The sequence below is a fragment of the Hordeum vulgare genome, chromosome 3H, assembly GCF_904849725.1.
Source record: "Hordeum vulgare subsp. vulgare chromosome 3H, MorexV3_pseudomolecules_assembly, whole genome shotgun sequence".
Taxonomy (NCBI): Eukaryota; Viridiplantae; Streptophyta; class Magnoliopsida; order Poales; family Poaceae; genus Hordeum; species Hordeum vulgare.
The window spans coordinates 388,569,683-388,596,978 of record NC_058520.1 but is presented as its reverse complement, the minus strand read 5'-3'; positions in this window follow the sequence as shown (position 1 = coordinate 388,596,978).

Sequence of the window (27,296 nt, the reverse complement as noted above, 5' to 3'; positions counted from 1 at the left end):
GAGTACTTGTCAGTCAATTTCTTCAGCTCTGCCTGTGTTGATACCAGTGCATCAGGACTCAAGTTGAGGAGATTCTGCTTGAGGAATTTCTCCTTTTTAAGCTTTGCAACTTTGGCCTGCTTGGCCTGCTGCTCTTCCACTTGGCTTCATTGATGAAAGTGGCCACTATGTGGCTAATGCCAGGGGAGTTTCAAATCATCAATCGGAGTGTTTGGGTCCTCATACCAGATGTTGATGTAGTCAAGGAGGACCTTGGGGTCCATGGCCAGAGGAATGGCACTGCCTGATGCTTGAGCTACTCTTTCCTGCTTGTTTCTGATGATGGCTTGCAGGGTTTGATCATCATATTCATCCTTGCCCTCTGATGCAGACGGGACGGTGATAATTTTGCTAGTGCTTGGCAGAGTTGCACGTTCAGCAGACACCTAAGTCTTCACAGGAGGTGGTGAAGACTTTGTCTCCGAGCTGGTTGCAGCTGGGAGTGAGGAGCTAGAGCTGGCGGTCATAGGCTTCATGACTTGCTTCTGTACTGGTTTCTCTTGAGGCTTTGGTGGTGGTGCTGAGGATTTTGAAGCTGAGGAGATTGGCACTGAGGGTTTTGGTGCTGATGGTTTTGGTGCTGAGGGTTTTGTAACTGATGCATGAGCAGATTTCTCTTGAGGCTTTGGATCCCTTGGCTTTGACGGCAAAGACTGCATTTGAGGAATTTCTGAACTAGAGGTCTCAACGGCAGAGGAAGTAGCAGCAGCTGAGGCAGCAGCTGAGGATTCCTTGAATTTCCTCACTGCAGCTTCTGCCTGCTTCTTGAGCTTGGCCAGATGCTTTTCCTTCTCATCTGGATAGTCATCAATGGTCTTGAGGCTTGAGGGATGGGCTACTCGATGATCCTCAAGTGGGTCCCGTTTGCCAGGGGGCTTCAGAGCGAATTTCTTTGCATACTTGGCAGTCACAAACCTGTATTCTTTCCATTCCTTCGCCCATCGGTGCTCTATCTTCTGCAGCTGTATCTTTCTCTTGGCCATTGTTTCATTTTCATCAGGGGTGCAATAGTCCAAGTAAATATCCTCACGGATATCCACAGCTGTGTTTTGCTCAAGTTTCTTTCCTCCCTTCTGTTTTCTGTCATCCTCCATTTTCTTCAGCTGAGGATTTTGCTGATGAGATTGAACTCTTGAGGATTCTGATGAGACTTGAAGATTTTCTTCCAGAAACGCTGCAAATGAGTTAATGTGATGAGAACCGAGAGATTCATCAGCTGACATGTGTGTACCTGTGAACAGAGTATAGTTGCGAGGAATTTGGAGAGGTCATATGCGTTCTCAGATTTGAAGAAAATGAAAAAGTTTGACAGTTGAGGAATATAACCAGTGGTTGAGGAATTTGCCTAAGCATACTGTTCTTGGGTTCCAGAGTTGTACAGATCCGAAAATTCGCACAATTGAGGAATCTCGTGGAAATCTTAGATGCTTAGTATAGTTCATCAATGATGTGGTGATAGGCAGTGTTTGAGGAATCAAGTGCTTATCGGTTCTTGAGGAAAAACAGATTTCACATAGAAGATGTAAAATTGTAGATCTAACTTGCGGTAAAAATGGGATTTTATTTACCCTTGAAGGAGCACACGAAGAACACAGAGAAGTTGTGTAGAGAGGATCTTCGGTCGCGTGTCCAATGCACCCTAACCCGGCGACAGAGGACGTCTACCGCGGCGGCAGACGAAGATGGTCCGACTCTGGCGTGGTTCCGGCGACGGAGAAGTCGAGGCACTGAAGCTCTTCCTCACCGGCAACGAGACTACCAGCGATGGCGCTAGGGTTCGGTGGTGTTTGCCGTAGCAGGAGAGCGATGGAGCGAAGAAGAGTTTGCCGAGGGGGATAAGGACATATTTATAGCCAGACAATTACTATTGGAGCGAAGATTTTGGACCAAACAACCCCTGTCTCTACGTCTCCGCAGGACATGTGTAGTTCCCGAACAAGGCGGTGGAGATAGTGGAGATCGTGGTTATCCGATCGTGGGAAGTGGGATTCAGTTACTGTGCATTAAAGAAACAATTTTTGAAGATTTGAGGATTTTCGTTACAAAATCATCAGCTGACAAGGACGCAGTGAGGATTTTGAACAAAGTTTCAAGTAGAATGCATATGAAGAATTGAATAGACTGGATGAGTATAGCATAGAGGGAAAGTAGGGTCCGATCACATTCACTTAGCAGAACTATCAACTTGAAGAAATAGCTATAAGTGAATGCTGTTGAGGACTTGAAATCACAGTCTATCTAGTCAAATGAAAGTCATCAAGTGTGTTTGAAGATTTTGTGATGAATCATCACAATGAAGAACAGCTGTTTTGAAGAAAAACACAATTTGAGGAAATGGAACATATGAAGAAAATTAACTTGAGGAATTTCACATTGGGCGGTGGCGTGACCCACCATATAATAATGTTGATTACAGACGCCGCGTACAATTGTCGTAGGGCCCTGAGAATCAATTTCTTCGTTGATTTCTTCACATTCAGAGTGACATTCTTCATCAGTTGAAGAAAATCGATTCATCATGTGTTGCACATCTAAGTCATCAATTTTGCATAAGTGTTAGGATGTGTGCATGCTTTTTCAAAACATTTGAAGATTCTAAGATATTTAGCTCACACCGCAACTTGCAAAACCTTTTCTCATCCAAGGGCTTAGTGAAGATATCTACCAGTTGATCATCAGTCTTCACATGGTCGATGAGGATATTGCCCTTGAGGACATGGCCCCGAAGAAAATGATGACGAATCTGGATGTGCTTGGTCTTCGAGTGTTGTACTGGGTTGTATGCAATCTTGATAGCACTCTCATTGTCATAGTAGAGAGGCACATTCTTCATGTTGATGCCGTAATCCTTGAGGGTTTTCTTCATCCATAGTAATTGAGCACAGCATGAACCAGCAGCAATGTACACAGCTTCGGCAGTTGAGAGTGATACGCAGTTCTGCTTCTTTGAGGACCAGCAAACTAGTGATCATCCGAGGAAATGGCATGTGCCAGAAGTTGACTTGCGATCCACACGGTCACTAGCATAGTCAGAATCAGAATACCCTACCAGATGAAGATTTGAGCCCTTGGGATACCATAATCCTAGTGTTGGTGTGTGAGCTAAGTATCGAAGAATATGCTTCACAGCCTTATGGTGTGATTCCTTCGGTTTTGCTTGAAAACGTGCACACATGCAAACACTAAGCATTATATCTGGCCTAGATGCACATAGATACAATAAAGAACCAATCATAGAACGATATACCTGCTGATCGAAATCTTTACCATTTTCATCAGTGCCGAGGTGGCCGTTGGTAGGCATTGGAGTCTTGGCACCTTTGCATTCATGCATGTCGAATTTCCTCAGAACATCCTTGAGGTATTTCTCCTGTGATATGAAGATTCCATTGCTTTGTTGACGAATTTGAAGACCTAAGAAGAATTTCAGCTCCCCCATCATGGACATCTGATATTCTTCACTCATCATGTAAGCAAATTCATCACTGTATCGTTTGTCAGTACAGCCAAATATGATATCATCGACATATATTTGACACACAAATAGCTCATTATCATAGGATTTAGTGAAAAGAGTTGGATCGAGTGAACCAGGTTTGAAGCCTTTATTCATGAGGAATTCCTTCAATGTATCATACCATGCCCGAGGGGCATGCTTGAGACCATAAAGAGCTATTAGTTTCATCGAACCGCACATCTAGATCAGAAGGCAATTGCTCTCTTTGCGAGCCATTAGTTTCATCGAACCGCACATCTACAGTCTTAACAACTTTCTTGTGATAGTTGTTGAATACTTTGTATGTGTGTGAGTCCTTCCCATAACCGAGTATAAAACCTTCATGTGCCTTAGGTGCAAATTTTGAGCTATGGTGAGGATCTCTAATCCAGCATTTTGCACCGAAGACTTTGAAATAACTTACATTGGGTTTCTTGTCAGTGAGGAGTTCATATGAGGTTTTCTTGAGGAATTTGTGAAGATATACCCTGCTGATGATGTGGCATGCAGTGTTGATTGCTTCAGGTCAAAAGCGACGAGGAGTCTGATATTCTTCAAGCATAGTTCTTGCCATTTCAACCAGAGTCCTGTTCTTCCTTTCGACGACACCATTCTGCTGAGGAGTATAAGGAGCAGATAATTCGTGAGTAATACCAAGTTCATCAAGATAATCATCAAGACCAGTGTTTTTGAACTCGGTTCCATTATCACTCCTGATATGTTTGATCTTGATGCCAAAGTTCGTTGAGGCCCTTGAAGAAAATCGTTTGAAGATTTCCTGCACTTCAGTTTTATACACTATGATATGCACCCAAGTATATCTGGAATAATCATCAACTATGATGAATCCATATAAAGATGTTGCATTGGTTAGTGTAGCATAGTGAGTAGGTCCAAATAGATCCATATGAAGCAATTCGAATGGACGAGTAGTGGTCATGATAGTCTTCGAGGGATGCTTGGATCTGATCATTTTCCCAGATTCACAAGCACCGCAAAGATGATCCTTGAGGAATTTGACTGATTCGATGCTGATGACATGCTTCTTCTTCGCGAGCGTGTGCAAATTCCTCATGCCTGCATGACCTAGTCTTCGGTGCCACAACCATCCTTATGAGGTTTTTGCTAGTAAGCATGTGGCTGGTTGAGGACCTGTAGAGAAATCAACAATGTACAAATCCCCTCTTCTTACACCTTCGAAGACTTTGGATCTGTCAGATTCCATGATAACTACACATCTATATCTACCAAAGATAACAATCATATCAAGATTACAAAGCATTGAGACAGACATGAGGTTAAAACCAAGGGATTCAACAAGCATCACTTTGTCCATATGCCTATCCTTGGAAATAGCCACTTTGCCAAGTCCCAATACCTTGCTTTTACCTTTGTCAGCATATGTGATTTGCTTCAGAGGTGATGGAGTTAATGGCATATTCATCAGTAAGCTTTTATCACCAGTCATGTGATGTGTGCAGCCACTATCAAGAACCCACTCAGTATTCTTGGGTTTGTCATCCTGCAGATGAATTAGTACAGCTTACCATCTCATATGCTTCAGATTTGAAGAATATGATATTAATTTCATCAGATCAGAATTTCATCATAACAGAAATATAAGGACATGTGAAATATCTCTATTTCATCAATCATTAGCTTGCGTCCTATCAAGCATTTCCTCAGGTCTCCAGCAAATTCTTCAGATGATGATTTTCATCTGGAGACCTGACCTGTAGAAGTGATTAGTTCGATTTCTTCACCACCCACATCTGAAGGGGTGGCAAAGCATTCATCATCCTGCCAGCACCATATGAGAAAGGTGGCATTGAAGCCAATGCACTTCTCTTATCTGTAGGAGGGTTAAAGTACTCATATGAATATGCAGAGAACTGGTTTGAGGATTTATGAACATAATGATTTGAGGAGTAACGCTCATATTCATATTCCTTGTAGTTTCCCTGCATGTTAGACGCATTAGCACGGGTGCGAGCATATTTTTGACCAGTTGAGGATTTTGATCCTCTTGAAGACTTTGGTCCTCCTGAGGAATTTGATCTGGGGTTCAGATTCTTCAGTGGTGGTATCATGAGGACATTCACCTGAAGATTTTCAAGACAGCTTTTGGGAACCCAGATTTTCCTCAAGGGAGGGCCATTCCTGCAGTTAGTTCCAACATATCGAGCAAATACTTCACCATATTGGGTTTTGAAGAGTTTATAGTTGGAGTCAAATGACTCATCTGAGGAATAGAATAATTCACATGAAAAACCAGTTAGATTAGATGGATCAAAAGGAGGCCTAGTAGCAGCAACCCATGAGGTTTTGGGATACTGCTCAGGTTTCCAATAAGATCCATCAGCATTTAATTTCCTCTCAAAGGCAATTCCTTCTTTCCTCGGGTTCCTGTTCAAGATCTGCTTTTTGAGCACATCACAAAGGGTTTGATGTCCTTTGAGGCTTTTGTATATGCCTGTCACGTACAATTCCTTCAACCCTGCATTTTCATCAGTAACATTTGTGTTTTCCTCAAGTGAGGAAATAGACACAACAGGTGCAGTTGAAGAATTTGTGGCAATAGTAGAATTTGATGGTTCTGGTGAGGAATTAGCAGTTTCGCGTTCAATGCATTTAAGACATGGAGGAATGAATTCAACTTGACCAACGCTGATCTGTTGAGCTAGTAATGAATCATTTTCCATACGAAGATCATCATGAGACATCCTCAGCTTCTCAAGATCAAGCTTCCTTTGAAGAAATTCATAGGAAAGCTTCTCATGATCAGTGAGGAGTGTATCATAACGATCCTAAAGATTATCAAATCTAGACTGAAGACTTTTCACATCTTCAGTGAGGATTTGGGTAAGGTTCATTTCATCATTCAATAGATCATCACTTTTATCTAGCAGTTTCTGAAGCTTTTCCAGGGTAGTTTGTTGTTTAGTGGCAATGATAGCAAGTTTACTGTAACTGGGTTTCTTATAATCATCAGGTTCACAGTCACTTGAATGAGAGGAGGAGGCATTATTTGGTACCTTTGAACCTTTTGCCATGAGGCAATAGGTTGGAGCGAAGTCATCAGCATAGTCATCAGTGTGGATGGTGCAATCATTTTCTTCAAGATTGAAGATTGACTTGCTGACGAAAGTGGTTGCCAGTGCAAGACTAGCCTGTCCGGATTCTGAGTCTACATCAGATCCCTCTTCTTCATCACATTCCTCTGATTCTGCCTCGGAGTCCATTTCCTTGCCAATAAGTGCCCGAGCCTTTCTGAAACTAGTCTTCTTGTGCGATGAGGGCTTTGAAGATGAGGATTTTGAAGATTTCTTCTTCTTCTTCGAGTCATCAGAACTGTCATCCTTGTATTTCTTCTTCTTTGATTCCTTTCCCCAACGGGGACAATCAGCAATGTAATGACCTGATTTCTTGCACTTGTGGCAGGTTCGTTTCTTGTAGTCCTCAGATGAAGATTCTGATTTCCTCATGTCTCTTCTTGAAGATTTACCAAACTGGCCACGTCGTGTAAATCTCTGGAATTTCCTCACGAGCATTGCAAGCTCCTATCCAAATTCTTTAGGGTCACCAATGTTGTCATGTGTGTCTTCTTCTTCAGATGAGGAAATTGCTCTAGCCTTCAGTGCACGTGGTCTGGAATAGCTTGGTCCATATAGATCTTTCTTTTCTTCTAGCTGGAATTCATGAGTATTTAGCCTTTCGAGTATATAAGCTGGATCAAGCATCTTGTAGTCTGGTCTTTCTTGAATCATCAAAACTAAAGTATCAAATGAAGAATCCAAAGATCTCAGCAGTTTCTTCACAACTTCGTGATCAGTGATGTCTCGAGCTCCCAGTGCTTGCAGTTCATTTGATATGTCAGTGAGGCGATCAAAGGTGTCTTGGCAGCTTTCATTGTCATGTCTCTTGAAGCGATTGAAGAGATTGCGAAGAATATCAACACGAGAGTCACGCTGGGTTGATACTCCTTCATTTACCTTGCACAGTCTCTCCCAGACCAGTGTCGCAGAGCCCAAAGCACTTACTCTTCCAAACTGGCCTGGTCTCAGATGGCCACAGATGATGTTCTTCGCTTGAGAATCGAGTTGCTTGAATTTCTTCACATCAGCAGCAGAGACACTAGCAGGGATGATGGGGACGCCATGTTCAACAATATATCAGAGATCATTATCAATAGCTTGCAGATGCATTTGCATTTTGTTCTTCCAGAAGGGAAAGTTCTTTCCTTCAAAGGTAGGACATGCTGCAGTCACCTTAAACATGCCTGCAGTCGACATAACTAAAACTCCAGGTGGTTAAACCAAAATCACATAGAACAAGGGAGTACCTTGCTCTGATACCAATTGAAAGTGTGTTATATCGACTATAGGGGGGTGAATAGGAGATTTTTAGAATTTCATCACCGAGGAAATTCCTTTTGAGGAAATTCCTCACTGATGACTAACTTACAGCGGGAACAGTAAAGGATCAGAAGTGCGAAGTTTCACAACAGCAGTTTTTCGGAGTGAGGAATGTGAAAACAGATTGCACTGTGAGCAGGCACGCAGAATACAGATGAGGACTAACTGACGTGAAGAATTTGGGGTTGAGGAAATTCAGAGAAAGTCTTCAGCAAATTCTTCAAGCAGTCGCAGTGAAAGTCATCAACACATAATACGAGGAAAGTAAGGAGTTGAGGAATTAGAACCCATTTCTCAGTGAAGACAGTCGTTGATGACCCAGTTCCAACTGCTATGGCAGTCGTACATCTAGTTTGGAGCGGCTTGGTATTGAAACCAAAGGACACACAGTCCCGGTACACACAGTCCCGGGACACACGGTCCCTACCATGTTCTCCTTGGGCTAAGAACACACAGTCCTCGCCCAACACTCATGGTAAGTCTTCAGGGCAGACTTCCAAACCCTCACAAACTTGGTCACTCGGCGATCCACAATTGACTGCTGGAAAGCTCTAGACCATGACGCCTAACCGTCTGGAGGATGCACAGTCCTCAAAGGTAACAGGCTTCAGTCCCACACAGGAACAACTTCTTCAGTGATGCTCAATCACTAGGTTTGGTTTGTGGTTTCGGTGTATGGTGTATTTCCTCACTAATGAATTACTCTCGAAGACTCTGAGGAATTGGGTTGCTCTTATGACAAGTGTCAGTTTCTAACGGAGCAACCAACCAGCTAATGGTTGTGGGGGGTGGCTATTTATAGCCTGGGAGCATCCCGACATGATTTGACACTAATGCCCTTAAATAATATGACGGTTGGAGTGGATAAGACCAATGACTTGGCGTGGCTATCGAAACGGTCGGAACCTTCAAGTGTGAGAGTCCTCATGTCACTCGTATTCCTCACTTGAGGCTTTTGTTAGGATTAGGCTTGGGTTGAGCATCATGAGGAAATTCATTCCAAAGTGTAACTTCGACCCCCTTTAACAGTACGGTGTTCCTATTACTCAAATGTGAAGAAAATAAAATAGAAAGAGTAAATCTTCATGCTTCAAATTCTTCAAAGTGATTTTCTTCAGGACACACCGAATTTCAGTATCTTCATGAGGAATATCAATTTCATCGCAGATTCCTCGCAATTCATTTCTTCAGCTTCAGACCAATTTCTTCAACCGAAGATATACATTTTTAGGGGTCGATATTCTTCAAATATCTCAAACTCCTCAATGACTTATAGATCCTGTGTACACTCATAAACACATTAGATACTTAACCTATAAGTCTTCAAACCACCAAAATCACTAAGGGGCACTAGATGCACTTACACTTGCACAGGACCACGTTGTCTATTATTGTTGAGATGGATAGTGCGAAGGTAGTGACGATGCTCAAAGCATCCATGATATATAGATCGCAACACCAGTCACTTATAGAAGAAATCGGCAGCTTAGTCGTTCTAGATGCTAGGAAGATTTTATAAACCGTTGGCATAACAATGTTAGTCATGAGTTGGCTGCGTATGATCGCAACACCCCTCGTGTGGTAGTCTGGTTTATTGGCGGACCAAATTTTATTGCAAACTCGGTTATGGCTGAGGGCCTCCTTATGAAACTAGTAGAATGCACGTGCATTGCTACGGGATTCCAAAATATCTTGTTGAAGTTATATAAACATAATGTATGTAAATTTCACATGTTGAGAAAAGGTAGCACAAGCATAATCGAATAATAATTACAGTCCACTTCACTTACAACGTAAATTGATAATAAAAAGGTAATTTGACAATATATACATATATAGTGATTATTCAACTAAAAATCGTTAAATTTAATATATACTTGATGCCCTTAACAAATTCTTGTACAATATCAAGAATGTTGTCTTTACTTTCATTTGCATCATATTAGAGCAAGTATAATAATAACTTCTTTCTCAACTCATATCCATCATGCACAAGCAATATATGTAGTCTTGAAATGTGTAATAGAGAATACACATCGTGCAAATCGGTCAAACCAATTATTTACCATTCCACTAGAGCATAAAATAAATAACATAATAGCCACACACATCTGTGTAATTTACTAAGTTATTATTATCTTGAAAATAGTAATAAAAAATGTTTGTATTTAGAATGTTATGATAATGAAACATATAAATTTACTCGTCTATATTCGCTGGAATAACAAGTGGAAATAAATGTTGTCATCTAGATATCTCACAATTCCACCCAGATTGCTTTATTTCGAGTGCATCGTTGAATTCCCTCACAAATCTTGTGTGCGCAACCTCGGCCAGGGCTTCTCCTTCTTCGACAATGTGATCACGGTTGCCGTTGGAGACGCCCTAACTGCACTAACCAAGAATCTTAGGCGCCTATATGCTCTCTTTTGTAGCAAACTAGTGATCCGGGACCTAGAGAGGCGGGTTTGCACCTAACCAGATAAAGGATTTGTCGGGTTTAGTTTTGCGATAACATAGACCTGAAAATAATCCCTTTGTTCTTGCATGTCCAAGATATTTATGAAGAAATACTATGAGTTTCATATGACAAGTCATCTGATCAAAGAACAATGCCACAAAGAGTGTTAATTCAGTAAATATAACTTACCATGATAGCATAATCCAAGCATTCTTGCTCCTACTTCTTGTACCCTTATGTATAGATTTGGTCATATCCTTAGCTTTTTATGTGATAATAAGAGGGAGAGCAAAAACGGATCATTCTAGGTAACAAAAGCCTTTTTTTACAAATTGTGACATGGGTCATGAATGTTTAGAGAAAATCTACAAGGCAAGATGAAGCGGCCACTCCTTCCGACTAATTCACCATCAGTTAAAATTACAGAGATGAAATACATTTTCAATCAATGGGGTAAATCATACACTATGTAACAACTCATTAACTAAATCATTCAGTAGTTACAATGGTACACGCATGACTGAAAATTTCATGACAAGTAGATTATTCCGCGTGGATTCTCACAAAAAAGGAAAATAAATTATTGTAGATCCTGCGCAACAAGCTCATAAATTTCAAACTTTTAGCTCATTATAAAAGTCCTTGAGCTTCCCGCTGGTTGTCAACTTCACCGGAATCGAATGGAGATGAGGGACAAAAGGGGAAACTCATCTGTCGAGTACTAAAATCAATGAGTCCCTATTTACGAGCGCATGGCCGCAAGCACATGAAAAACACCTACAACATGTGCATCAAGACGACCTCCCCGGTAGCAGCCTCAAAGAGACACCTCGCAACAGCGTTGACGATGTCCCACAACGCAAATCCTACGAGGGTTGAGTGCCATGAACTCAAGGATTACGGTGGTGGAGTTTAATGTAACAACGACCTCCCTCTTAAGACATAATGGAGTCGAGGAAGGACGACATCATGGAGGGCGGGGAGAGGGTGAGAAGAACACAAGGCGGCGGAGAAGGCGATGTGGCGAAGGGAGTGAAGGACTGAAGAAACGAACGGGCGGTCTGCATCATCATATCACGCAATAAATCAAATCACGATATGATTTTCTAGGAAAAACTTGACTTCCATGAAACGGGGCAGATGGACGGAAAAGGCAAAGGTGGCATCCAATCAAATCAGATCAGAACTTTCCTTCCGTGAACCAGGCGATATGGGGAAAACTCGAAGGAGGGATTGACGATAAGAACGAATGACGCACCATGACCTATCATTGAAATCACAATTGCTCCCTAGGGTGGTTTTGATAATTGATCACAACATATGCATCAGTGGACTAATATGTTTATCCAAGTATATTTCGGAAAAGTTCAAAAGATGCTTTGGATAAAGGCTTATGTGGGTATGCCCCTTGATGCAAGAAATAAATAGGATTGGCCCAAGCTTCAATCTAGAAGACTCTTCATTTTATATTTGTGAGAAATCACTTTTGAGTCCAGATGAAAGCCAATACTATTAAAAGGGGGTGAGCTATTAAAATGAACTGGCTGCTCAAGTGCTCAAAGTTAGCCACCAAAATACTCGGTCATTTTTTCCACGTAACCATTGTGTCCAATTCCACATACTCAAATTCGGTGCCACCAACTTTCCCATTTCGGCCCCACCGAGTTTGACTTCATACAAAACCCTAGCCATTCCCACCAAATCGGTGCAACCAAAACCATATCGGTGCTATCGAGTTCAGGGTGACCAACTTTCTGTTGCCTCGGTACACCAATTGGAATTTCCGAGTTTGCATATCGGTGTCACCCAGTTGTGTCATCTGACTGTTAGCCACCTTTTTGGTTCCACCGAGTTGTGTGTATCGGTCCCACTGAGATTCAAAAGTTGCTGCCTTTAGTGCAAGTCGGTACCACCGAGTTTATGACTTCGGTGTCACCGAGTTTGCCACTTTAGGTGTAACGGTTGGATTTTATGTGCTGCCTATATATACCCCTTCACCCACCTCTCATTCATGGGAGAGGTACTCAGAACACACACTTCATTTCCAGATCCATTTTTCTTAGAGAGAGACACCTACTCATGTGTTGAGACCAAGATATTCCAATCCAATCATTTGAAACTTGATCTCTAGCCTCCCCAAGCTCCTTTCCACCAAATCAATCTCTCCTACCCATGCCTATTCTATGAGAGAGTGATTTTGTGTTGAGGAGACTATCTTTGGAAGCAAAAGAGCAAGGAGTTCATCATTCTACCAAATATATTACCTTTTGGAGGGTGGTGCCTCCTAGATTGGTTAAGTGTCACTTGGGAGCCTCCCACTTCGTGTTGTGGAGTTGAACCAAGATGTTTGTAAGGGCAAGGAAATCGCCTACTTCGTGAAGATCTACCGTGAGTAAGGCTAGTACTTCATGGGCGGAAGCCATGGTGGAATAGACAAGGCCGCTTTTCGTGGACCCCTTGTGGGTGGAGCCCTCCATGGACTCTCGTAGTCGTTACCCTCCGTGGGTTGAAGTATCCACTAACATGGATGTACGATAGAGCCACCTATCAGAACCACGCCAAAAAATTTCGTGTCAACCTGATGCGTTTGATCTCCCTACCTTACACCTTACTTTACACTTACATGTTTTACATTCCGCCGCTACACTTTTAGAACTGCATGTGTAGGGTGTGCTTGACTTGCCATAACTGCCAAAACTGCCCCTCACCTAAATTTGGGAAAATACTAAACTCTTATCTTGTCAAGTAGTCTAATCACCCCCCCTCTAGACATACTTTCGATCCTATAGGTGGTATCAGAGCTTTGGTCTCCATTGCATTGGTTTCACAACCTATGAGAGTATGACATCTAGTGAGGGAAATTATCACCGTAGAGGTCCATACTTCGATGGCACTAATTTTGCTAGTTGGAAGCATAAGATGAAATGCATATTCCTGGTTTTAATCCTCATGTTTGGGTTGTTATTCGTGTTAGTGTGCAAGGTAATGTCTTCGGAGAAGGGCATGAACTGGATCGTGATGCGACATCCAATGAACTGAAGATGTTGCAACTCAATGCACAAGCCTGCGACATCATCTTCAACTGTCTATGCCCCGAAGAATTCAACAAAATCAGCTGCCTTGAGAATGCAAAAGAAATTTGGGATATTTTGATCGATATGCACGAAGGTACTCATTCTGTCAGAGAATATAAGTTGGATGTGCTTCAAAGTCAGCTTGACAAGTTCAAGATGAAGGATGGTGAATGTGTCGCTAAAATGTACTCTAGGCTAGCTCTCATCACCAATGAGATTGTCGGCTTAGGAAGCGAAGAGATGACCGACAAATTCATCATCAAGAAGATACTTAGAGCTCTTGATGGAGAGTATGACACTGTGTGCACATTGATCAAAATGATGCCAAACTACAAAGATCTCAAGCCAATTGAAGTCATTGGTAGGATTGTTGCTCATGAGATGTCACTCAAGGACAAAGATGAGCTGCACAACAAGTCAAGCGGTGCTTACAAAGCTTCATGTGATGCTCCCGCTACTTCAAAGGACAATATCGTCACTGATGAACAGATAAGCCTCATGGTCAGAAAATTCAACAAGTTCTACAAGAGTAGAGGCAAAGAGAGAAGCTCAAGCTCAAGACATGATGAGAAGCATTCGTCCAGTCGTGACCGAAACTGCTACAACTATGGGAAGCCCAGACACTACTCCAATGAGTGCTCTGCTCCCTCCAAACAAAGAGAAGATTCACCTCGAAGACGAAGCTCAAGGGATGAGTCACCTCGCGGAGAGAGAAGGAGTAGAGAAGATCGTTATGAACGAAGACACTCACGGAGAGGCAAAGAATCGGAGAAGAAGGACAAATACACCAAGATCAGCTCAAGAAGAAGACATCAAGCTCATGTTGGTGAATGGGTTTCTCGCTCCGAGTCCGACAACCAATCCGAGAGAAGATACCACTCCAACTCCGACTATAGTCAAGATGAAGGTGTTGCCGACATTGCACTTGTTTCCTCCAACTTCTATGAACTATTTGAATCACCAAATGAGGGGTCCGAAAACTGCTTCATGGATAAAGGCCCCAAGGTATCACACTCTAAGTATCTTAATTTTAATGGTGAGGAGGATGACTTGTTAGGAGAAGATGACTTGCTCTTTGATAAAACTAGTGATTACAATGAAAATGAACTTGCTAATTATCATGCTAGTCAAGAGAAATCGAGTGATGATGGTAAGAAAGAGATTGAATGACTAACTCAAGAATTAAATACTCTTAAATTAGCTCATGAAACTACTCTAGAAGATCATAAAGAGCTTGCAAGAACTCATGAGAAGCTATGCTTCGAGAAGCTCAATTTGGAGCAAGAGCACGAGTTCCTAAAAGCAATCAATGATGATCTTCGAAAGAAGAGTTCTTCTTATCTAGCCAAACGATTACTCTTGTCTACTTTTGTTCCACAAGTTAAACCTAAGAGCACTAGTAACAAAGCTAAGAATGTTTCTTCATCTAGTAACAACAATGCTAAAGCTAAATCTAATGTTGTTGATGCTAGTAGCTCTCTTGATTCCACTAATGATTCTCTTAGCCAAAGTTGCACTTGAGCAAGAAAACGATTTATTGAAAGGGATTATAGAGAGAGATGTCTTCAAGAGTCTTGACGGAAGTAACAATTTGAGGAAATTATGCGTAAGCAAGGAGGACATCGTAAGAAACAAGGTGTTGGCTACTTCAACGTCAACGGAGATGATTGGGAAGAAGGACCATATCCCATTCCTAAGTTTGTTCCTCGAGAGGAGAAGTATGATCCTACTCCTCCCAAAGGAACAAGCTCACAAGATGACCTTCTACCACAAGACCACAAGGGTAAGGGAAAGCTTCAAGATGACATTGACTTATTTGAAGAAGAACCCCAAGTCAAGGTCAAGTGGATTCCCAAGAACACTACTAGCACTACCTCATCTAGTGCTATCACAACTCCAAGGATTCCCATCAAGTTGATGTGGATCCCCAAGAGTAAGAACTAGAAAGTTCTTGAGGGGTGACTCCGCCAATGAAATTCACTCTTATTCATTTTGGCAAGAACTATATGCAATCAACCTCAACCATATGCATTAGCTCAAGGAGTCACACATTCCCTCAAAGGTAAGCAAGGAACAAGGTAATTAATGTATCTTTTGAACATAATCTCATATGTACTTCACTCCATGTCCATAGGTGTTCTTGCATATGTTCCTTTTGCTTTGGTACTAACCCGTGTAGGTGAGAAGAGTAAGAAACAACAAGGATTGCTCCCAACTCAAGATGATCTTCATCAACATTGAGCATCTACCACTACTTCACATACTTGAATTATTCTATGACAAAACCCAAGGTAGTTTATCCCTCTTAGGGAGCATGTCATATCAAGGGGGAGATCTACTCTAAATCTTGAGTATAAGCATCTCCTAAGGATATGAACACATTAATGCTTTATGTAAAAGTGGTAACCCCACTTGTGCTTAATGATGAGTATGACCTATGATCAAGTATTCTTACTTGGCTCCTAAGTCAATATACTCATATATAGATGACTTTTTCATCGCCCAAGTGCTTGATAGATGCTAGGATGTTTGTGCGTATTCACCATATTTTATCTATCATCTTATTGTGTGAGCATGTTGGTCTGCATGTGTTTGATCATTCGAGGACATCCAATTGTTGTCATTTGGCTCATGATTTATCTTTTGCCAATTGGATGGACAAGAATGCATAGGACCCTCCTCCAGCTATCTGTGCTATCTCATCTCTAGTTCTATTCATGCTTCATCACAAAATTTGAACAAGCACTTGTCGATCCCTCTATGTGAAGGAGCACTCGGAGTTTCGTATCATGAAAAGGCTGCCTTCCAAAATCTCTTTGTAAATCTCGATGAAACCAACCCCACAAATACGGTTCCACCGAATTTCCAAAGTTAATCTGGTTTTTTGAATCTTGGTACCACCGAAATCACCAACTCGGTTACACCGAGTTTCCATGTCAGCTGACAGCAGAGGAACTTGGTGACACCGATTTCGTAATCTTGGTGACATCGATAGCGAAGGGGTATATATTCTGGCGGACAGGATTTTGAAATCATTTCCTCAAAAAACCCTTCGTCGCAAACCCTAAGCTTCCCCGAAGGACCCCTACTCGTCGCCTTTGCCTCCTAGAGCACCTCTGACGTTGGGATTTGCCGTTGTCGACGGAATATTTGCCGTCGTCGCCGCCGTAGTCAGACCGCCACAGAGCTAGGGTACGGTTCCGATCTCCTCTTGCGCTCCCTTAATCCAACTCATGTGCATTAGGAAGTTTTCTCTGCAAGCCACCATGTGCAAACCCCTCCTTCCACCAGAGAATCTCGTAGCATAGAGAACGATGGAATTTAGGATCTGATCTACCGCAGCATGCAACTCGGTGAGACCGAGTTGGTAAAATCGGTTCCACTAATTTTAGTTCTAGGGTTCCTGAGAAGCAACTCGGTGAGATCGAGCAGTTCTTTTTGGTGACGCCGAAAAAGACTGCCAAGTCTGTATCATTCGAGTAGTTTTTCTTGGTGACTCCAAAATGATCAACCCAATGTTACCGATTTACATTCTGTAGAAGATCATACCCTAAGTTTCTGAATTCATTTTGAAAAATCTTTCTATGTTTTGTGATGCTCAACCCTTCTGCTCTTCTATATCTATTTCACAGGATTGATGTTTGTTGGTTTGCTGCTGGAGAAGATGAGATCCTAGCTCCTCCTAAGAAGAAGAATCTCATGGATGATGCCATGCCCGAGAAATCTGCTCCTAAGCCTCCTTATAAGGCTAAAAGGTTGTAGCTCATAGGAAGACTACAAAGGATATTCCTGCAGCTGCCAAGGGGAAAGGCCCTGCTTCCAGTGCCTTTGCTGCAGAGGAAGAATATGAGAATGCACCGATTCTCATAAAGCTCCAACCAAATCTGGCAGTGCACAATGCTTCTCATCTAGTAGCCGAATATATGAAGAAGAGGAAAGATTCAGGTTTGAGGAAATGGAGAGTTGCACATCCATATGCCATAAGGAGAAGAACTATTGTTGATCCAAGGTTTCACACCGAGGAACAACAAGACTTTTATGAGACTGTCTTATATGACAAAAGTCCAATTGTTAGTGACATGAGATATGTTGACTGAGCATACATCAAAGCCAATGAAAATTTCTTTCCACATGTGCAAGACAATTTCAATTCGGTAGACATTGAAGATTTTGTTGGAAAAGAGATGACCCCATGGAATGATGAATTAATTATGCAATTTTACTCAACTGTTCATTTCTCTGGAGATGACTCTAATGTCTCGATGACAAATGGTCACAAGTATGAGTCAAAGATTGATGAGTGGGCCACTATCATTGGTGCCCCTAAGCAGAAAGAGAGTGATGTTGATGTGTATTCTGAATCGAAGATGAGCCACTGTTAGAGTATATATCTCCATATGTGGTTTTGGTAATTGATGACAATTCCTATGGACTAATGGTTGCCTTAAGTTATATTTATAGGATTTGTCCATAGGCACTTCTTGAAGTCCATCTGTTGGGTTCAAGGAGTTTATATGATGACCAAGATGGTATTCAAGGTATTATCCAAAGAATGGTCATAGAGACACTAGCTAGGTTGATCAAGATCTCAGACAAAGAGTAAATGAAGATGATCAACATACAAAGCGTATAAGATGTACCGAGAGGGATCAAGTGATCCCATGGTATGGTAAGCATTGTCCATTACGTGTTTGTGTACTAACCCATGGTCTTTGTGAGAGTCCTATGTGGGGGGTAGGTTTGCTTCCATGGGCTTGCGTCAAAAGGAAGATCTCATACAACCCATGAAGGATGTCGTCAAGTGGTGATCGTCATCAAGATTGTGGTGTGCAAGTTCAAGTGGATCAGCACGAATATATCATTGAAACTATTGTTAATGATCGTGTGTTGATAAGGACAAGCTCATGTGCTAACAAGGAGAAGATCAAGATAAGCATTCCTGAGCACTGCATGCTTGATTCTTGTGGATGTTCACATGGTGTACAAATGAAGATGAATACATAAGCTAGGCTTTCCACATTGTGTATGGGAGAGCTGCTTGAAGACTCCGTCATGTCTTGCTTTCAACTTGAGCCAAGAAGGAACAACAACATCAAGCTCAAGTGAAAGGGCTAACTCAAAGGTATTAGTTCCTTTGACGTCAGTGGTGCGGAGTGATGATCAGCGAATGAAAGCATACACTCAAGTATGGATCATCAGTACCCCTTTTATGATTCTTGAGTCTTTAGGGATCCCGCACTATTAAGAGGGGATCACAGGTTTTGCGATGAACTTGCTCAAACTACATCTCTACTTTTCTGCTCATACCACATCTCCACTGCTTTGCTTATCTGAAAATAGAACCAATACCTCAGACATCCGGCTTCCTCCGGACGTCCGAGGGACGGACGCCCGACCACTTCGGAAATCCGGAACCTTATACCAGAGAAATCTAGAGTCAAATAACTCGGACTTCCGGCTCTCTCCGGACGTCCGAGGCCCGGACGTCCGACCCCCTTCGGAAAACCAGAACCTTGCACCAGAAGAAATTTGAGTCAAATAACTTGGACTTCCGGCCTCCTCCTGACGTCCGAGGGCCGGACGGCCGGCTCTCTCCAGACGTCCGAGGGCCGGACGGCCGGCTTCCTCCGGACGTCCGGTCCCTGTTCGACTACACAGTGGTTCCAGATATATATACATCCCTCGGACGACCGACCCCTGTCGGACGTCCGACCCCTTGTGGGAGTCCGGACATCCAAGAATTGCCGGACGTCCGACCACTGTCAGACTTAAGTGACCCCAACGGTCACTTTCCCTTCTCCATTATAAATACCCCCTCCCACTTTGTGAGAGGGGGCCCAACACAGCCATATCCTCATAAGAACACATTCTACCTCACACACATTTGCTCACACCAAATCTTAGATCCCAAGAGCATTTGTGAGCCCCTTTGAGAGTTGTTCCAATCAAAAGATAGATCGTCTCCCTCTTCTCCTCTCAACCCAAGCTATTTGAGATTTGAGCAAGTTTTGAGCATTCCCCGTGATCTTGTTACTCTTGGAGGTTGGAGACTCCTAGGCGGTAGGAGTTCTTCGGAGAGGAATCAATCGGTGTGATTTCCCCCGGAAAAGTTTGTGAGGGTTTGGAAGCCACCTCAAAGGCTTACCACTAGTGGTTGAGAAACGCCTTCGTGGTGTTATCTCAAAGGGAGAATAGGGTGAGCCTTCGTGGCGTTGGTGTGCCTTCGTGGTAACATCCACCTCTCTAACAGTGAGTAGCTTCCCTCCAAGGAAGTGAACATCGGGATACATCTTTGTCTCAGTGACCTTGGTTATCCTTAACCCTAACTCCTTACTTGCGGTTTACTTGTGTTACTTTATAATACATACATTGCATATTGTTTGTGCTCATTATATTGTGTTGGCTATTTCTTTGTACAAGATTAATCGTTCAAGCATACCATCTATATCCACACGTTCACACTTGCAGCTTTTGATATATCGTGTGATATAGTGTGATCTAGTATCTTGTGTCGTTCACCTACTTGTCGTGTGATATAGCTCAAGTAAGTTTGTGTAACTTACTTGTGCTTGTTAGTAATCGTGTTGTGTCCATCTTGGTAGATCGTGTTGTTGCTGCACGTTTTGGTGCCTATTGCATTTAGGATTTGTGCTGGAAAAGTATCCTCTTAGTTTATTTCCGCATTAGGTTTAGGCCAAATCCGAAGAAGTTTTTAAATAGCCTATTCACCCCCCCCCCTCTAGGCGTCATCGTGGTCCTTCCAATTGGTATCAGAGCAATGTCTCTCTTTAATTAGGTTTCACGACCTAGAGAGTATCGATGTCGACTATTGGATTAGTGCACAATGACACCTTTGACTTTGATGGCACAAATTATACCCTATGGAGAATTTGTATGCTTCATCACTTTTGGACCATGGGCCAAATACTTTACAAATTGTTCTTGTAGGGATTGCCGACAAAAAGGATGATGCATCTTCATTTACTAATGAAATGTATCTTGAGTGTGAGGCTTTTCTTGCCATTCATCGAACCATAAGTCCTGAAGTGTTTAAGTCTATCTCGACTTGCAAGTCAGCTCATGAAGTTTGGACTAAACTTGAAGATATATATGGTGGGTCCAATCTTGATGAAGACGATATTATGATGAAGGAGTTGGTGCATGAGCTCTTCACTCTTTTCGATCATAAAGAGTCCACCACTACTTCCATATCCGATTGCTTGCACACCTCAGCATCTTCAATCTCACAAGGTAATGACATGGTGAGTGAAGAAATATATGTTGATGAAAATGGCATAGCCTCTATGGACACGAGCATATCTAGCACCACACATAGTGTAAATTATTGTGCCGATAGGTCATGCACTTCACCTAAAGATCCCTCGACAAATGTCTGTGGTGATATGCCTGCTATCCCGTGTCCTCTTGATCAAAATATCTTGTTTCTCCCTAGTTTCTCTATGACTAATCGTTTAGGGGAAATCAAGAAATATGAAGTACTTTTGACTAAATGAAGAATCTGATTCACCAAAAGAATCATCATCAACTCCTCCAGTTCACATGTGCCTCATGGCAAGAGGTAATAATGAGGCATCATCTTCCCTGTGCAATAACGATGATATTTGCGATGAGGATGATGATGATGACTTGACTGAAAATATCTATGTGATCAGTAAAATTCTTCATAAAGCTAAAAATAACGCTCTTCAAAGATTCCAAGATGTTCTTGCTTACTTTGAAAATTGTAATGATTCACTTAATCATGAACAAGCTAAAAGTGAACAACTTGAACATGAACTTGAGAAGAGTCATCAAGCATGTAGAGACTTAAGATCTTCAAAAGGAGAGATTGAAGTTGCTCATGATAAACTTAAAAAGGATTTTGAGGTCTTCTCCTTGAATGCAATAATTTCAAGGGAGAGCTCATCAAAACCTCTAAGATCTATGAAGAGCTTCAATCTACTCATGAGAAGTCTCTATTTGCTACTTACTCCTCTCATATTGTTGATGATACTTGTACATCTAACTCTACCTCATTTGAAGTATCACATTGAAGGAGAATATTGAGCTACGTGCTCAACTTGATTTACTAACTAGCAATTATGGGAAGTTGGAAGAAAACCATGTAATGCTCACAAGCTCTCATGTCGATCTTCTAACATCCTATAATGTGCAAAAGTTAGCTCATGAGGCTATCATCACCAAGGTAACATCAAGTGAGCCTCATGTGGACAATGGCACTACTTCTAGTCAAAGTACTATATTTCCATGTGCTAGTCCTCGTAATTCGTCTACTCATAATGTTGCTACCTCGTGTGATGAATTACTTTCCTTGCCTTGTTGCTCTAACATTGAAGTTTACACTTCCTCTGGTACTTGCATTGATACTAACCGTGCAGAGGAAATTGAAGAGCTCAAGGCCCAAGTAACTTCTTTGAAGAAAGACTTGGAACAGTGTCATGAAGGGATGTCCACACTCAACAACGTCCTGTGTGAGCAAACATCTCCGAATGACAAAAATTATGTTGGAGTAAACTCAAACAAGAACAAGAGGGTCCTAGAACAAGTCAAGAATTCGGCCAAAATCATTTGCTTCAAGTGCAAAGTTAAAAGGCACCATGTTAGATCTTGCCCTCTGAAGACGAAGTCTCAAAGTCACAAGCAACGAGGGAAGCGGCCACAAGCTCAATCACATATTCAGCTACAAATTGAAGGAAGGCCTCTTCCCAATAAGACCCAAGCCAACACTCCCCGAGGTGAGAAATCAACTGGGAAGAAAGCAAAGGGTAGATGTTGCTACTTATGTTGTGAGAAGGGTCACGTCGCTTCGTCTTGCACAAGAGGTAACTTATCCAACCCAATCACTATTGATGATATATATTCCCTTGGGAAGGATAAGGTTGGCAATGTGTTTGCCAAGTTTGTTGATACTCAAAATGGTGTGAAGAAAAGAACCATTTGGGTTGCCAAGCCTATTGTGATTGACCTCTTAGGACCAACGTAGTTGGGGACCAACAAGCTCAAACTTGATCAATAGGTGACTATGGAGGACATTAGAGACTTGGATACATAATGAAGAATTAAGGGGTCTTCATCATTCATATTATCTCAAGCCAAGTCATTTGGATTATCGAGTTTCTATCTTATATCCAATGTGCCTCCTTACGGTAACTTATACTTAAACTGTTTACATTGTTAGGTGCTTTCCCCTTTGCATGTTGTGGTTTTGTACCTTGCATGCATTTGTATATGTTGTGCTTCCAACTTGCTTATCTTGAGTAATCGAGTATGTGCATGTTGGTTTGCATATCATGTACATGTGAGTCTTGTATTGAGCCTTTTTGCATCTTGTTTGTATTTTTGTTGGCTCTTGTGAGAGATTAATGGATTATCCCATTGTGGGGGAGTGATGTGCTTTGCACACCTCACAATCCTATAAATGTGTATACATGGGGAATACCACTTAGTTTTGATATTTCAAGAATATCTAGTTTCTATGTGGTATGTCTTACTCATGAGAAATTCAAATTCTATATGGTCCATTAAGTATCTCTTGTTGGTTTTAATTTGCCACTTGTTAATATTGTTGGTTTATCACATTATGGGGGAGTAATATGCTATGTGCACATTACAAACCTAGAAAATGTGTACATTTGAGGTGTTGCCACTTAGTGTTGATATTGTAAATTATCTTGTTCCTAGGTGGCATGTTAGCTCTACAAGTGTCATTTGCTTGCGTTTTATGGGTAAAGATGATCTTGGATATATTTGCGATCTACCAATGAGTATCACTTCCAAAATACTTCTTGTCCTTGACAATTGGTATTCCCATCATGTGATAGGAATTGCTAATCGTCTTTACATTGGATTTTGTGTTTCGTTTGTCTTTCTTTCCTCTTATGGATTTATTTTAACATGTCTAGTGTTTTTATAGATATACAGAAAGTGATGATCCCATCATGTGCATTTTGTATTTAAATGCAAATTATGTATAATGCACGTCCCTTGGGGGAGCTATCCTATTTTCTTTAGAACACTCTCTTTATTCATCCATCATAAACTCTTTTGATCCCCATCAAGTGTGTGTTGATGAGAGGCAATTCTTGCTCTTTATGATGCTTTGTGCCATCATGAAAATTTGTCGAGGGCTTGGTTTGTTGGAACCTAGCTCTCTTTTGGAAATTAGATACCTCGTGTTTGTTTTCCTTCAATTGGTTTCTTGTTTCCTTTTATTTGGCATGTGTCAATGGATATCTCATTCCTTGAGGTATCTTTTAATTGATATCCTTCAAGTCATAGTTTTTTTTGTTTAGGATCTTATTATCACTTGATACCTTGTCTTTTGGTGACTTATCAACTTTGTGTTGAGTTGATTCTTGAGAGTCTTGAGCATGCTTATCTACTATATACAACTTCTTTTGCTTGCTTTCCTTCTTTGACCCAATATATAGGGGAAACTCCACCTTGTCGTAAATTGGCTAAAGTGTGCATGAAATTCAAATTCATATCTATATGCACATATGTATGTGGAGTTTGTCCTATGTATTGCTAGTTTTCTAACTCTTTGGTCCCAATGAGTTTGGGCACCATTTTGTTTGTTTTGCTGTTCCAGGAACAACTGGAGATGCATTGGATGCTCGGCTCACCTATAAGGAAGGTGTTGAGACCATGTGATTATTGGAGCCAAGTTAGGATGATCAAAGAACAACTATCTACTAGATCAATCCAATGTTGTCTCGGTAACAAGTATCCACTTCATGCATTCTTTTCTTGCAAAGGCCCCAACCTGTCTTTTCTTTTCCAGGTTGCATCATGGCATGAATGTCTTGATTCGTTCTTGTAGTACTTGTTTGCTTTCTCAAAGCATCCGAACGATGATGTCTTACTACTAGTTGGGATGTCTTTGATGTTCGTATGTTGGAAGTTCATATTGTACAATAAGAAAATATTAGGCCATGTGCTATGCTTCCAAGCAAAAGATCTCATTGATATATTTATGACTTCCTTTTGGATATCTAGTTTGTTCCTTCTTGTAACCATTTCGTGTGTACATCCTTCTTTGTGGATATATATCATCATGATTGTCTTCTACTTAGAATCTTTTACACATGAGAGAAGTTACATCTCTAATTGATATTCTCTTTTCTTTCACGTCCATCATTGCATTTCCTTTTTCAGTTTTTGGTGGCTTCGTGAAAGGATTTGTTTTGAGTGCGTATCTTATTTTCCTACATCTTGATGCACTCTTTGGCCCTGAAGATTATTTTTCCTCATGCTTGTCTTGATGAGGGTTTTGCCATTTCAATTAGTATCCCTCCTCTTGACAAGGTTCTTACTTCCTATCTTCACAATGGGTTGTCACAAGCGTTGGTTCTTATTTTGTTTATTAGTAAGCTTGTGAACCCATTTTCTAGTATGTGTGTGTGGGAATGATATGTCTTGCACTTTGTATCTCATTTCATCAAGACTATGTTGATGAGTAATGCTCATCCTTATCTTAGTCTTCTCAAGTGCTTTGCCATGACTCACACACATTACTTTGGTTGAGCCTATTCTTAAGTTGCTTCTTTTACATGTTGCTCAACCATTTGTTTTGTGCAATTGATATGCTTATTGTCTCATCTATCTTCTTGCACTCGTTGTGTGTTTTTATTAATTTTGGGGGAGCAACGATCCTATTTTGTACACCTGTATCAAATACAAATATCTCGTATTAGTGCACAAATCATGGGGAGCTTCTCTAGTTTTTGATAAAACACTCTGTTGCCTTTATCATAATATCTTTTATTCATGTGGTTCGAAGGACAATATGATTGTTCCATCTGGAATCTTTTGATTGCTTGCCTCTATTTTTGTATGTCTTTGTGTCATACGATCCTTTTGTTTGCAATCTTTGGGTCCTCAATATAGTTTGTTTTCCTCCAACTACTTATCATTGTATTTGTGTATTTCTCTGCACTCATTTGCTGAGAAGTACACACTTTTTGGAGGACCACCTACTATATTGGCTTTCTAAACTTTTCGTCCATTTTGGCAATCAATGCCAATGGGGGAGAAGTTTAGAGAGTTTACTTTGGATATGTTTAGAGGGTTTTGCTTTTATTGAGTAAGCATTTACATCTTGCACGCATGCATTATTACCTTGTATGTGTGCGCTTGGTTATGCTTATTTCCTTATATAAACTCTCTTGAAGTGGTTGTCTTCAATTACCAAAACGGGGGAGATTGTTAGAGCATATATCTCCATATGTGGTTTTGGTAATTGATGACAATTCCTATGGACTAATGGTTGCCTTAAGTTATATTTATAGGATTTGTCCATAAGCACTTCTTGAAGTCCATCTGTTGGGTTCAAGGAGTTTATATGATGACCAAGATGGTATTCAAGGTATTATCCAAAGAATGGTCATAGAGACACTAGCTAGGTTGATCAAGATCTCACACAAAGAGTAAATCAAGATGATCAACACACAAAGCGTATAAGATGTACCGAGAGGGATCAAGTGATCCCATGGTATGGTAAGCATTATCCATTACGTGTTTGCGTACTAACCCATGGTCTTTGTGAGAGTCCTATGTGGGGGTTAGGTTTGCTTCCATGGGCTTGCGTCAAAAGGAAGATCTCATACAACCCATGAAGGATGACGTCAAGTGGTGATCGTCATCAAGATTGTGGTGTGCAAGTTCAAGTGGATCAACACGAATATATCATTGAAACTATTGTTAATGATCATGTGTTGATAAGGACAGGCTCATGTGTAACAAGGAGAAGATCAAGATAAGCATTCCCGAGCACTACATGCTTGATTCTTGTGGATGTTCACATGGTGGACAAATGAAGATGAATACATAAGCTAGGCTTTCCACATTGTGTACGGGAGAGCTGCTTGAAGACTTCATCATGTCTTGCTTTCAACTTGAGCCAAGAAGGAACAACAACATCAAGCTCAAGTGAAAGGGCTAACTCAAAGGTATTAGTTCCTTTGACGTTAGTGGTGCGGAGTGATGATCAGCGAATAAAAGTATACACTCAAGTATGGATCATCAGTACCCCTTTTATGATTCTTGAGTCTTTAGGGATCCCGCACTATTAAGAGGGGATCACAGGTTTTGCGATGAACTTGCTCAAACTACATCTCTACTTTTCTGCTCATACCACATCTCCACTGCTCTGCTGTTATCTGAAAACAGAACCAATGCCTCGGACATCCGGCTTCCTCCGGACGTCCGAGGGACGGACGCCCGACCACTTCGGAAATCCGGAACCTTATACCAGAAAAATCCAGAGTCAAATAACTCAGACTTCCGACTCTCTCCGTACGTCCGAGGGCCGGACGTCCGGCTCTCCCCGGACGTCCGAGGCCCGGACGTCCGACCCCCTTCGGAAAACCGGAACCTTGCACCAGAAGAAATTTGAGTCAAATAACTCGGACTTCCGACCTCCTCCTAACATCCGAGGGCCGTACGTCCGGTCCCTGTTCGACTACACAGTGGTTCCTGATATATATACATCCCTCGGACGACCGACCCCTATCGGACGTCCGACCCCTTGTGGGAGTCCGAACATCCGAGAACTGCCGGACGTCCGACCACTGTCAGACTTAAGTGACCCCAATGGTCACTTTCCCTTCTCCACTATAAATACCCCCTCCCACTTCATGAGAGGGGGCCCAACATAGCCATATCCTCATAAGAACACATTTCTATCTCACACACATTTGCTCACACCAAATCTTAGATCCCAAGAGCATTTGTGAGCCCCTTTGAGAGTTGTTCCAATCAAAATATAGATCGTCTCGCTCTCCTCCTCT